At 43.3% G+C, this 10,430-nt stretch overlaps 1 long non-coding RNA gene across 1 annotated transcript; it reads right to left on the bottom strand.

The window, feature by feature from the left end:
- Positions 1 to 6,083: 6,083 nt before the first annotated feature.
- LOC106003651 lies at positions 6,084 to 9,952 on the bottom strand. Its single transcript, XR_001176262.2, has 3 exons — positions 8,947 to 9,952; positions 8,468 to 8,637; positions 6,084 to 6,230 (listed from the first exon to the last, which is right to left on the bottom strand). It is a non-coding gene; the product is annotated as an uncharacterized LOC106003651 (long non-coding RNA).
- Between the last annotated feature and the right edge of the window lie 478 nt (positions 9,953 to 10,430).

Here is a 10,430-nt window from a genome sequence, read left to right as displayed (position 1 = left end):
TTCCAATAGTGAGAATTTCATAAATCATGGTACATCCATATAGTGCAATATTATGTGGCCATTGAAAATGATATCTGGATGTAGGAAAAACCTTCTTTTTATTTTTTTTAAAAGATTTTATTTATTTATCAGAGAGAGAGAGAGCGAGCACAGGCAGACAGAATGGCAGGCAGAGGGAGAAGCAGGCTCCCTGACGAGCAAGGAGCCCGATGTGGGACTCGATCCCAGGACGCTGGGATCATGACCTGAGCCGAAGGCAGCTGCTTGACCCACTGGGCCACCCAGGTGTCCCAGGAAAAACCTTCTTTAAGATCAAAAACAATGGGACCACCTGGGTGGCTCAGTGGGTTAAGTCTCTGCCTTCGGCTCAGGTCATGGTCTCAGTGTCCTGGGATCGAGCCCCACATCAGGCTCTCTGCTCAGCAGGGAGCCTTCTTCCCCCTTCCCCGCCTGCCTCTCTGCCTACTTGTGATCTCTCTTTCATATAAATAAATAAAATCTTTTTTAAAAAAAAGATAAAAAACAATGAAACAATAGAGGAAAGCAGTGATAAGATTGATGATATCAAAATTTGGGATTTCCATATGACCAAAATTAAAAGCTAGGAAATAGAATAGGAGAAAGTTAATCTCCAACATGTGTGTTAAACAAATAATTTATAGTCAGAATATATGAAGAAATGGACCTCACTTCAAATCCACCTGGTACGAGGGCCCCTGGGTGGCTCAGTTAAGCATTTGACTCTTGGTTTCGGCTCAGGTCATGATCTCAGAGTTATGAGATCAAGCCCCCCCACCCCACAACAAGTCAGACTCTGCACTCAGAATATTTTTTTTTTTAAGATTTTAGTTATTTATTTATTTAACAGACAGAGATCACAAGTAGGCAGAGAGGCAGGCAGAGAGAGAGGAGGAAGCAGGCTCGCTGCTGAGCAGAGAGCCCGATGCGAGGCTCGATCCCAGGACCCTGGGATCATGACCTGAGCCGAAGGCAGAGGCTTTAACCCACTGAGCCACCCAGGCACCCCTGCACTCAGAACTTTTTGATGACAAGTCAATCAAAAAGAAAAAATGGACAAAAGATGTAAATTCCCAATTAACTGAGGCAATAGAGTGGCTCAGAAACATTTGAAAAGATGTTTATTCAACTTGATTAGTGTTAGGAAAATGCAACATAGCATGAGAACTTTATCTACAAAGATTTACAAATATTGAAAAGATTGAAAAACTTAAGTGTTGAGAAGGAACACATGTGGGGGAAAGGTTATTTGATATAAAACTAGTGAGAGTGTAGTGGTATGAATTTTTAGAAGGAAATTTGGCAGTACCTTTTAAAAGTTAAAAGGTACCTCTCGATTTAGTAGTTTCACTTCTTAGTATCTGTTCCTGAGAAATGTTTGTAATGTGTGCAAAGATGTGTGTAGGCAGATGTTATTACATTGTATCTAACATCACAGAATTAGAAACTCCTAGTAAATATTTACATAAACTATGATATATCTAAGCTACACGCTTAAAAATTTCTGTCTTAATGTTAAATGAGAAAGGCAAGTTGTAGGGGTTATATACTACAGTGATTTTCAATCCCATCAGACTGAATGCCCACATAACAAATAGTTGGTAATGTCTCCTTTATATCACTGGAGTGAAATTTGTAGACACTGTGTGTGATTCCACACCATTTCAACCAAAATCCATATATAATACCATAAATGTGATATAGAGAAATAATAGAAAACTAGTTTGTAGTAAAATTTTAAGTATTTAATATATAAATGCTCAAATCCCGCCATACTAGAAGACCACAAAGTAATCAGGTGCTCAACCCGGGATATAGATTCACCAAATTTGTAAATTCTGGGGACACCAACTGATCCTTGTATGTTGCAGTTGTGACTTGAATACCATGCTGGCGATGCCACTGGCAATGTCATTTTCCAAAATAACCAATTGTTTTTTGTTTTTTTTTTTAATTTTTAATTTTTAATTTTATTTTATTTTATTTTATTTTTTTAAAGATTTTATTTATTTATTTATTTGACAGAGAGAGAGATCACAAGTAGGCGGAGAGTCAGGCAGAGAGAGAGAGAGAGAAGCAGGCTCCCGCTGAGCAAAGAGCCCGATGCGGGGCTCGATCCCAGGACCCTGAGATCATGACCTGAGCCGAAGGCAGCGGCTTAATCCACTGAGCCACCCAGGCGCCCCTAATTTTTTATTTTTTATAAACATATATTTTTATCCCCAGGGGTACAGGTCTGTGAATCGCCAGGTTTACACACTTCACAGCACTCACCAAAGCATATACCCTCCCCAATGTCCATAACCCCACCCCCCTTCTCCCCACCCCCCTCCCCCCAGCAACCCTCAGTTTGTTTTGTGAGATTAAGAGTCACTTATGGTTTGTCTTCCCTCCCAATCCCATCTTCAAAATAACCAATTCTTGACAAATTTCCAAATAAAAGATTTAGTTTTTCCTTGATTTACATAGTGGTTGAATTCCTGAAAAGTTCTGTATGTATTAAAATCGTGTGAAACAGGGTTAGGATCTAGGCTTAAATGATTACAAGCCCATGTTTCACCTGTATCAATGGCCAGAGACTCATTTGTTTGTTGTGAGGAACCGCCCTGTACTTTTCAGGATGTCTAGTATGCTTGACCCCTCACCTAGCAAATACCAACTGTGCCTCTAACTGTGATAGCCAGAAATGTCCCCACTTATGTCATAATTGCCCCCTGGGGGTCAATGCCTTCCCTGCTGAGAACTCATTCTAGACTATTCCAAGGTTTTCAGCCTCTTAAGAGCTCACTCTCCCCCTACTTTGACCAACTCCCTGATTTAATTGGCCTTTTCTTGCTTGCTTTCAGGTCATCAAGCCACCTAAAAATGGTGTCTTAAAAATATTATGTCAAGTGTTTTTAGATATATAGGAGAAGGGTTTCAGGAACTGTAGTGCACAATATTACCAGAACCAGAAGACATTTAAATCATATATTTTTTCTATGTATATTTTGTATGTAGCTGAAAACATGTTGTACATACAGTTTCACCTGATACTTTATATTTTCATAGGGTTTTTTAAATGGCTTTGAGGTATAATTGATACATTAAAAATTGTATATATTTAATGTACTTTTAAAAAAGATTTTATTTATTTATTTGATAGAACAGTAGGGGGAGCAGCAGGCAGAGGGAGAGGGAGAAGCAGACTCCTGGGAGCCCTGCACGGGGCTTGACGCCAGGACCTGAGCCGAAGTCAGCTGCTTAATGACTGAGCCACCCAGGAACTCCTTAATGTATAGTTTAATGAGTTTCATAGGCTTTTAAGAATTCTTCATAATATTGTTAGTGGTTACATGATATTCTGACAGGGTTGCACCATTACATATTTTCTTGATACTTTTTTAAGATATTTTAGTTGTTTCCAGGTTTTTGCTGTTATAAACAACATTGTAATTAACTTCTCTTATAGAGAGCTTTTAAAAAAAAATCTTGGATTATTTCCTTAAAAGAGGTTAGAGTTACTGATTGATCTTCATTTTAACAATCAGGAAACCAGATGCTCCTATGTTGCCAAGGATAGTCTTTCCTAAGGAAGTGGTAGGTGTTAATGGGTCTTAAGTGAAAAGGGGGTTTATGGAGTCATATATATTTGAAAAAGCCCGGTGAATAGATTTCTTTACTTTATGATTTCTCAGCACCTGAATATACTAATGAACATAAATCCCCTAGGGGGAGAGAATTTCAAAATAGACATATTTTTAAAAAATTTTTTTAAAAGATTTTATTTATTTGACAGAGAGAGAGATCACAAGTAGGCAGAGTGGCAGGTAGAGAGAGAGGGGGAAGCAGGCTCCCTGACAGCAGAGCCCGATGTGGGGCTCGATCCCAGGACCCTGAGATCATGAGCTGAGGCAAAGGCGGAGGCTTAACCCACTGAGCCACCCAGGCGCCCCTATACACATTTTTTCAAAATAATTTGACCTTAGACTATTTTATTCACTAAACATTTTGGAAAAACTATTACTCAGTGGAACAAAGATTGAGAAACACTTTCTGGAATGAGGGGATATTAGAATTAAAGTCCTGTAAGTCTCTGGAATATGCTAGCCCTTGAAACTCTTTCCAGCAATGAGACAAGTCACGGACCATTCTTTCCCTTCCAAGAAAAAGAGTTTCCTGTCCAGTTTGTAGACAGCAGGGGACCTTCTTGAAGAAGGCAAATGTTGATATTGAAAGTAGCTCCAGATTCCTCTCTGAAATTACTGGCATAGAGTCACGGGGCTCGAAGCTGGCGTGTCAGTAGCACGAGGGGTTGACCGTATGCTCAGACAACTGTCATGAAGGGAAGAAGTACAAAGGGAAACCGTAGGTAGAACCCTTTTCTAAAGGTTCCACATAGATAACTTAGATCATATGGATCTTAAATGTGGGTCACAGGTTCCAGATCTCTTTCTCTTAAAATCTTTTTGAGGAAAGTGATAGGATTTTTTTTTTTTTCTTTCAGGAGTTTCTTCTTTTCTCACTTCTAAACCTCTCTACATGGGCAGAAGGGACAAGATGAAGAGGGAGAGATTCTACAAACCAGAGCAGGAATAGGGTTTCCCTCATTCAGCTTTTCAGTTTCTGCTGGAATGTGATGGTAAGTTGGGAATAGGGTCAAGGGGTGAGACCTCTTTTATGCCGGGATAGTTCTCTAAATAACTAATGTCTGGCAGACATACTCTGGGCTTAGAATTCTGAAAGAATAGCAACTAGAGTTTGTCTTCTGCTCTTCATTCTAGGTTTTTGTTTTTTTTTTTTAAAGATGGATTGATTTGAGAGAGAGAGCATGTGTGAGTGGGAGGAGGGGCCGAGGGGAAGAATCCTCAAGCAGGCTTCTCGCAGAGTGCAGAGTCTAACTTGGCATGGGGTGGGGAGGGGCTTGATCTCATAACCCTGAGATTATGACCTGAGCCAAAACCAAGAGTCAGATGCCTAACTGAGTCACCCAGGGGCCCCTGTACCAGGTGAATTTGAAGTGAGGTCCAGTGACCTAGAAGGATTCGGAAGTCCAAGTCTCCTGGAGGTGGAATTCTGTAATGTTCTCCCCTGCGAAGGGAACCCGTTCACCTGTTTCACCAGGCTGCCCGAATACAACCAACGGTTGTGGTTGTATAGAGATGGGACCAAGGAGAGCCACAGTTTGGATCCATTTGGGGCTATGTGACAGACCTACTACTCTTAGCTCCTACTACCTGGTGCAGCTGTTCCCCCGAAGACTCAGAGTCTTTCTATAGAAAGCACATCCCAGGCTCTCTGCTCCGCGAGGAGCCTGCTTCCCTCTCTCTCTCTGCCTGCCTCTCTGCCTGCTTGTGATCTCTCTCTCTGTCAAATAAATAAATAAAATCTTAAAAAAAAAAAAAAAAAGCACATCCTATTAAAAGAGCTTTGGGTCCTGTGTATCCACAGGATACTGATTTTGTGCCGCCTATCACAAGTCCAGTGAGAGTTCAGCTAGACCTCTTATGTGCTGAAAGCACTAACGCTGGGTCAGTCAGCTCCCTACTGACAATTTTTTAAAAGTTTTTTTTTTATTTATTTGAGAGAGAGTGTGTGTGTACAAGTTGGGAGGGGACAGAGAGGGAAAAACAGACGCGCCGCTGAGCAAGGAGCCTAACATAGGGCTCCTAGGGCTGATCACAGGATCCTGAGATCATGACCTGAGCCCAAGGCAGACGCTTAATGGACTGAACCACCCAGACACCCCTCCACTGACATTTTGGATGCTTCCTTCCTGACTCACTCCCTGAGCTGTGGATTCTATCTTCTTCCTGTCTCTTCCCCAGCTGCAATACAGAAACTGCTCTTGCTATCTATACTTTGTCTCCTCATTTCCTATTAGAAATATAAAGGGAAAGGAAGAAGGCCTTTTATCTCTGCACTATCTGCTAGTGGACCCACAAAATAAGCATCTAAATATTCTCTTTTTTAAAAAAGATTTTATTTATTTAATTGGCAGAGAGACACAGTGAGAACAGGAACAGAAGCAGGGGAGGTAGGAAACGGAAAGCAGGCTTCCCACCAAGGAGGGAGCCTGAAGCAGTGCTCGATCTCAGGACCTTGGGATCATGATGCAAACCGAAGGCAACCGCTTAACCACTGAGCCACCCAGGGGCCCCCTAAATAGTCTTTTTCCTGGATGAGTGGATGCTTGTCAGCCTGCTGCTGCAGAGCCTTCTGGCTTGACTGTCCTGTGGAATCAAGAGGAAAATGTAGAGTGGGTGGGATTTTCCAGTCCATAGATTAACATATGCAGGAAATATTGCATGTCTTTGTTATCCCTTAATTTAGTTCTGTTATCAAGATCCCCCCCACCATCTGCCTTGCTGGTAGATTCCCCCAAACTCCTGAGATTATGCAAAAGTATCCAGATCTCGTGTGGCATCAAGACTCCAGGAAGCCCCTTCCAGACATCAGATTACTTCTGAAAGAGCTACTTCCCAGTCCTGGTCCCATGAAGTCTGATAGCTCGTTTGTTCCCTCATGTCCCTGGAATCTTGGGTGGGGCCTGGCAGCTGGGTGTCAGAGGTCCAATTCCATGTACCATGTCACCCCTCAGCCCTGGGGAGCAGGACTCCAGTGCCTCTCCTGGAGAGGCTCCAGTTCTTTCCCAACCTCTCAGATTCTCCAGCACCCCCATCCCTTCTACTTCTTGAGCAGCTGTTATCCTAATCTCAGGATTTGGGTTTCCACAGAAGATTATAATAGAGAGCCTTTGCCTTTATGCTGACTTGGCTTTTCTTACCCACTGCCTGGCTGCTTGCTTGAAATCATGTATATGTGACTATGTATAGGATGTAAAGACCCAATTCAAATTCATACTGCACAGGTGCCCTAGCCATCTGGTAAAAAGTAAAACATGTGGCATCCATCCCAACCTTTACGTGGAGTGCCTTTAGGAGAGGGAGATAGTGTGGCACACTCGACCATGGACTGCTGGAGGATAAACTTTTTGAAGATTCTTAAATGACTCAAGAAGAAGGGATTCAGTCTAAGGGAGAGGATCTAGAGATTCGACCAGCCATTTGATTAGCTATGCATTTAGTAGCTAATGTTTAAAAATTTTGTATAACATTTAGTAATGAGCATTTATTATTAAAAATAAAACAGGTTTTTAATTGAACTGAGTATTAATAAGTAGCTACTAATATTGAACACAGTTGTTAAATTCTTTTTAAGGTCTAAATAGTCATTTGACAAATCTCTAGCCCCAAAGCCACTGGGGCTAGATTTTTGCGTTGTGAGAAAAAGCAGGGACACTTTCATCCTCCATCTCCGAGAGAGGTAATAGTCGTCTCCTGAGTTTGGTGAGAAGTTACCAGAACGTGCCTTGCTCCTCCTCTTTCACCATGTACGCGTTTAGAATGCTTTCGACCTACGCCTCTCCCCGCTGCGATACTATGATAATTTTGGCTGCCTGGCGAAGTTCTGTTCATCTGCTCAGTCCCAACTCAAAGGCTCTATGAAAAATTACTGAACTTCCCAACCAAATTCAGATGTTATTTCTTCTTCTGTCCCACTCTGGTTTGTGCATGACTCCATTAGAGAGCACTTACAGAGTAAATTGTCATTGCTGGTTTATATGTCTGTCTCTGCCCTGAACTGTGAGTTCTCTGAGGACATTTATTGGGCCATTACTCCTAGTGCTGTAGAGAGGGGACAAAGTTGTTTAAAATATAGTCCCTGTCTTCTAAGAACTTACTGATCAGTGCTTTAGAGCAAAAAGAGAACCAGTTGTCAGGTAATTGTTCGTCTCATTCTGCCACTCTTCTGTAGGATTCAGGGAAAAGAATTTCTGGTTATTGTTTTAGTATAGATTTTATTATTTAGGTATGATAAGGCCAATGGATCAGGAGACAGCTGCTGTTGAGAAGATAATCTGTTACACTTATAGATGCAAAGGCAGTGGCATGCCACGCCACGGGCGCCACTAAGGAAAGCACCAGGGGTGAGGGGAAACTGTACCAGAGTCTTTACTGTGGTTCCCATGGGAAGGAATAGGCGAGGCAGGGTAAGCAGGTTTAGGATTGCACAGTTTGAGTAATTTCAGTGGGCTCAGGGGCAGAGAGGCTGTCCCTGTTTGTCCAGTACCAGGCCCAGGGATGATTAGAGCAGGTAGAGCCTCATAAAAGAGGTGGTTGGGGGAATGGCTCCAGAATGGTTTGCTTCCTTTTGAAAGGCACGTTTTCTGGCAGCTTGTTTACCGTCTTTCGAAACTGGCTAACCTTGAGAGGGGCAGCCCCTTTAGGGGTAGCAAGTCCCCAGATGTCCAAGAATCAGACTACAGAAAATAAAAGATATGATTAATACAGTGATAAAACTAGGTCCCTGGCCTTCCTCAATGGGTTCCCTAATGCTGGGTGGAATCTCTCAAAAAAATAGGGTGAAAAGTTCTTTCTTTTGAGTACTCCCCTTCCAGAATAATTACCCTTCTTCTGAGCTTGCGTTGTTCCTGGTGAAAACCTGTGCCAAACCTGTTGGGATTGCTTGTGTGCCCATCTCCTCCATGACCTGTGAGCTCCTTGAGAACAGAGCCTGTGTCACATTGCAGGGACACTTAGCAGAAGGTGCTGCACAGAGTGGGTGTCCAGTAAACATCTGTTGAAGGAATAAGGATGTGAAAAATTGTGTTTCTTGATTCATCATGTACACACACATCACATATATACACCATTAAGTCCTGGCCACCAGTTGAAGAGTATAATTTGCAGGATGAGTTTTGTTTGGCAGGCTGTTAGAGAGGATTAGGATTTCAGATTTTAGAGAAAGCTGTCCCTTCTCTGTCTGCTTGAGTTGAACAGTCCTGAAGGCATGGTTATGTTTCACCTCTTCCTACCTCACAGCCATGGTTTATATGGTTCCTACTGGCCAAAGCCACTGCTGGCAAGGTGGTCCCATAGAACTTACCTGGTGTCAAAGGTCTTTGGAAGTGAATTAATGATCATTACTAAAGGTGAGTGTCTGGCAGCATGCTAAGGCACTTCATAAGCATGTCTCACTTCATCCCCACAGTAATTCAGTGAGGTGAGGACTGTTCATTTCCTCATTTTACAGCTAAGCACACTAAAGCTTGGCGACCTCCGGAAACCAAAGAAGCCACACCTGTGGAGTGGTGGACACAGAACATGAACTCAGGCTGAACATGAACTCCAGAGCCTGTGACCCTAACCCCTGACTGAGGAGCCCACCTCCTAGCATCATCCTCTTTTCATCCCACAGGTGCCAGGCAGTAGGAGGTGTTTCCTTGCATGTGGTACCTCAATCCTCTCCGCACATCTGTGAGGTCCTGGTAAGCTCAGAGTCCCTTCCTGGTTGTGGGCTTACAATCCCTGGTGGTCGGAGGGCATCCAGTATGGTCTAGTAGGTCAGAGAGGGCTCAGATTTCTCACAGGGCCAGAAGATTTGTTCTAGATCCTCTTCTGCCTTATAACTGGGGCGTGGGGGTTGGGGAGCCCAAGGCTAGCTGCCCTCAGGTCAGCTAAGCTGGTGCAGGAAAAAGGGAACCCTGAAATCTTTGGTTTTTTTCCTTGGCCCCTTGCCCTCATCACAGGCCTGCGTCAATGGCCTTAGTGATGCCCCTGAGTGAAGAGTATGTAGAACAGACTGGAGGTGAAGAGTTTGAGACAGGCAGTAATTATGTCAGAGGGCTGGCCCATCTCTGAACTAAGCAAGCACGCTGCTAGGCACTTTCCAGGCATAACCTAGCAGGGTGAGTACTTGGTCTCCAGTCTCACAGTTTGAGAAACGGAGCAGAGAGGGAAGCAAACTGCCTGAAGCACACGGCTGGCTAGCGAGTGACAGGGTGGGATCTGAGCTAGGCTTTGCTTCTCACTGGCACACACTCTTTTATTGAATTGCCTTTTGTGTTCCATCTTTGAGCACTTGGGATATCAGTGACCAGACAGAAGTCCCTGCTCTTGTGGAGCATCCACTGTAGTGATACTGAGATGCAGTCACTACATTAGTTATGTGATATAACTGGGCATCTCCTACTCAAACTGCAGGAGAAGCAAAGACAGAGAAGTTGGTAAGAGTTACAGAAAAGTACAGAGCGAGGTGTGGGAGATCGGGAATGCCAGGGGGTGGCAGAGGGAGCAGATTTCAGCGGCGCCTTGTCAAGTAGGTAATGTCTGAGTGAAGACTGGAAGGATGAAGGAGGTGAGGGAGCTAGCCATGCAGATACTTGCGGTAGAATCTTCCAGACAGGAAACAGCTAGTGTAGAGGCAGCTTAATTCCAGGGTGACTCAAGACATAGGTGAATGTGAGAAGACTTTTCTCAAGGAAGGAAAAAGCTTGAAAACGGATTGCAAACCAACTGGAGAGAGAGATCTGAACCAGTCCACGTAATACAGCTTGGGGATGGACACTGATTTCTAGATTCTCGTTAGAA

Source organism: Mustela putorius, unplaced genomic scaffold (genome assembly GCF_011764305.1).
Source record: "Mustela putorius furo isolate JIRA1106 unplaced genomic scaffold, ASM1176430v1.1 tig00000738_pilon_pilon_pilon, whole genome shotgun sequence".
NCBI classification, from domain to species: domain Eukaryota; kingdom Metazoa; phylum Chordata; class Mammalia; order Carnivora; family Mustelidae; genus Mustela; species Mustela putorius.
Note: the sequence above shows the minus strand (reverse complement) of the source record. Positions and strands in the feature narration are given on the sequence as shown.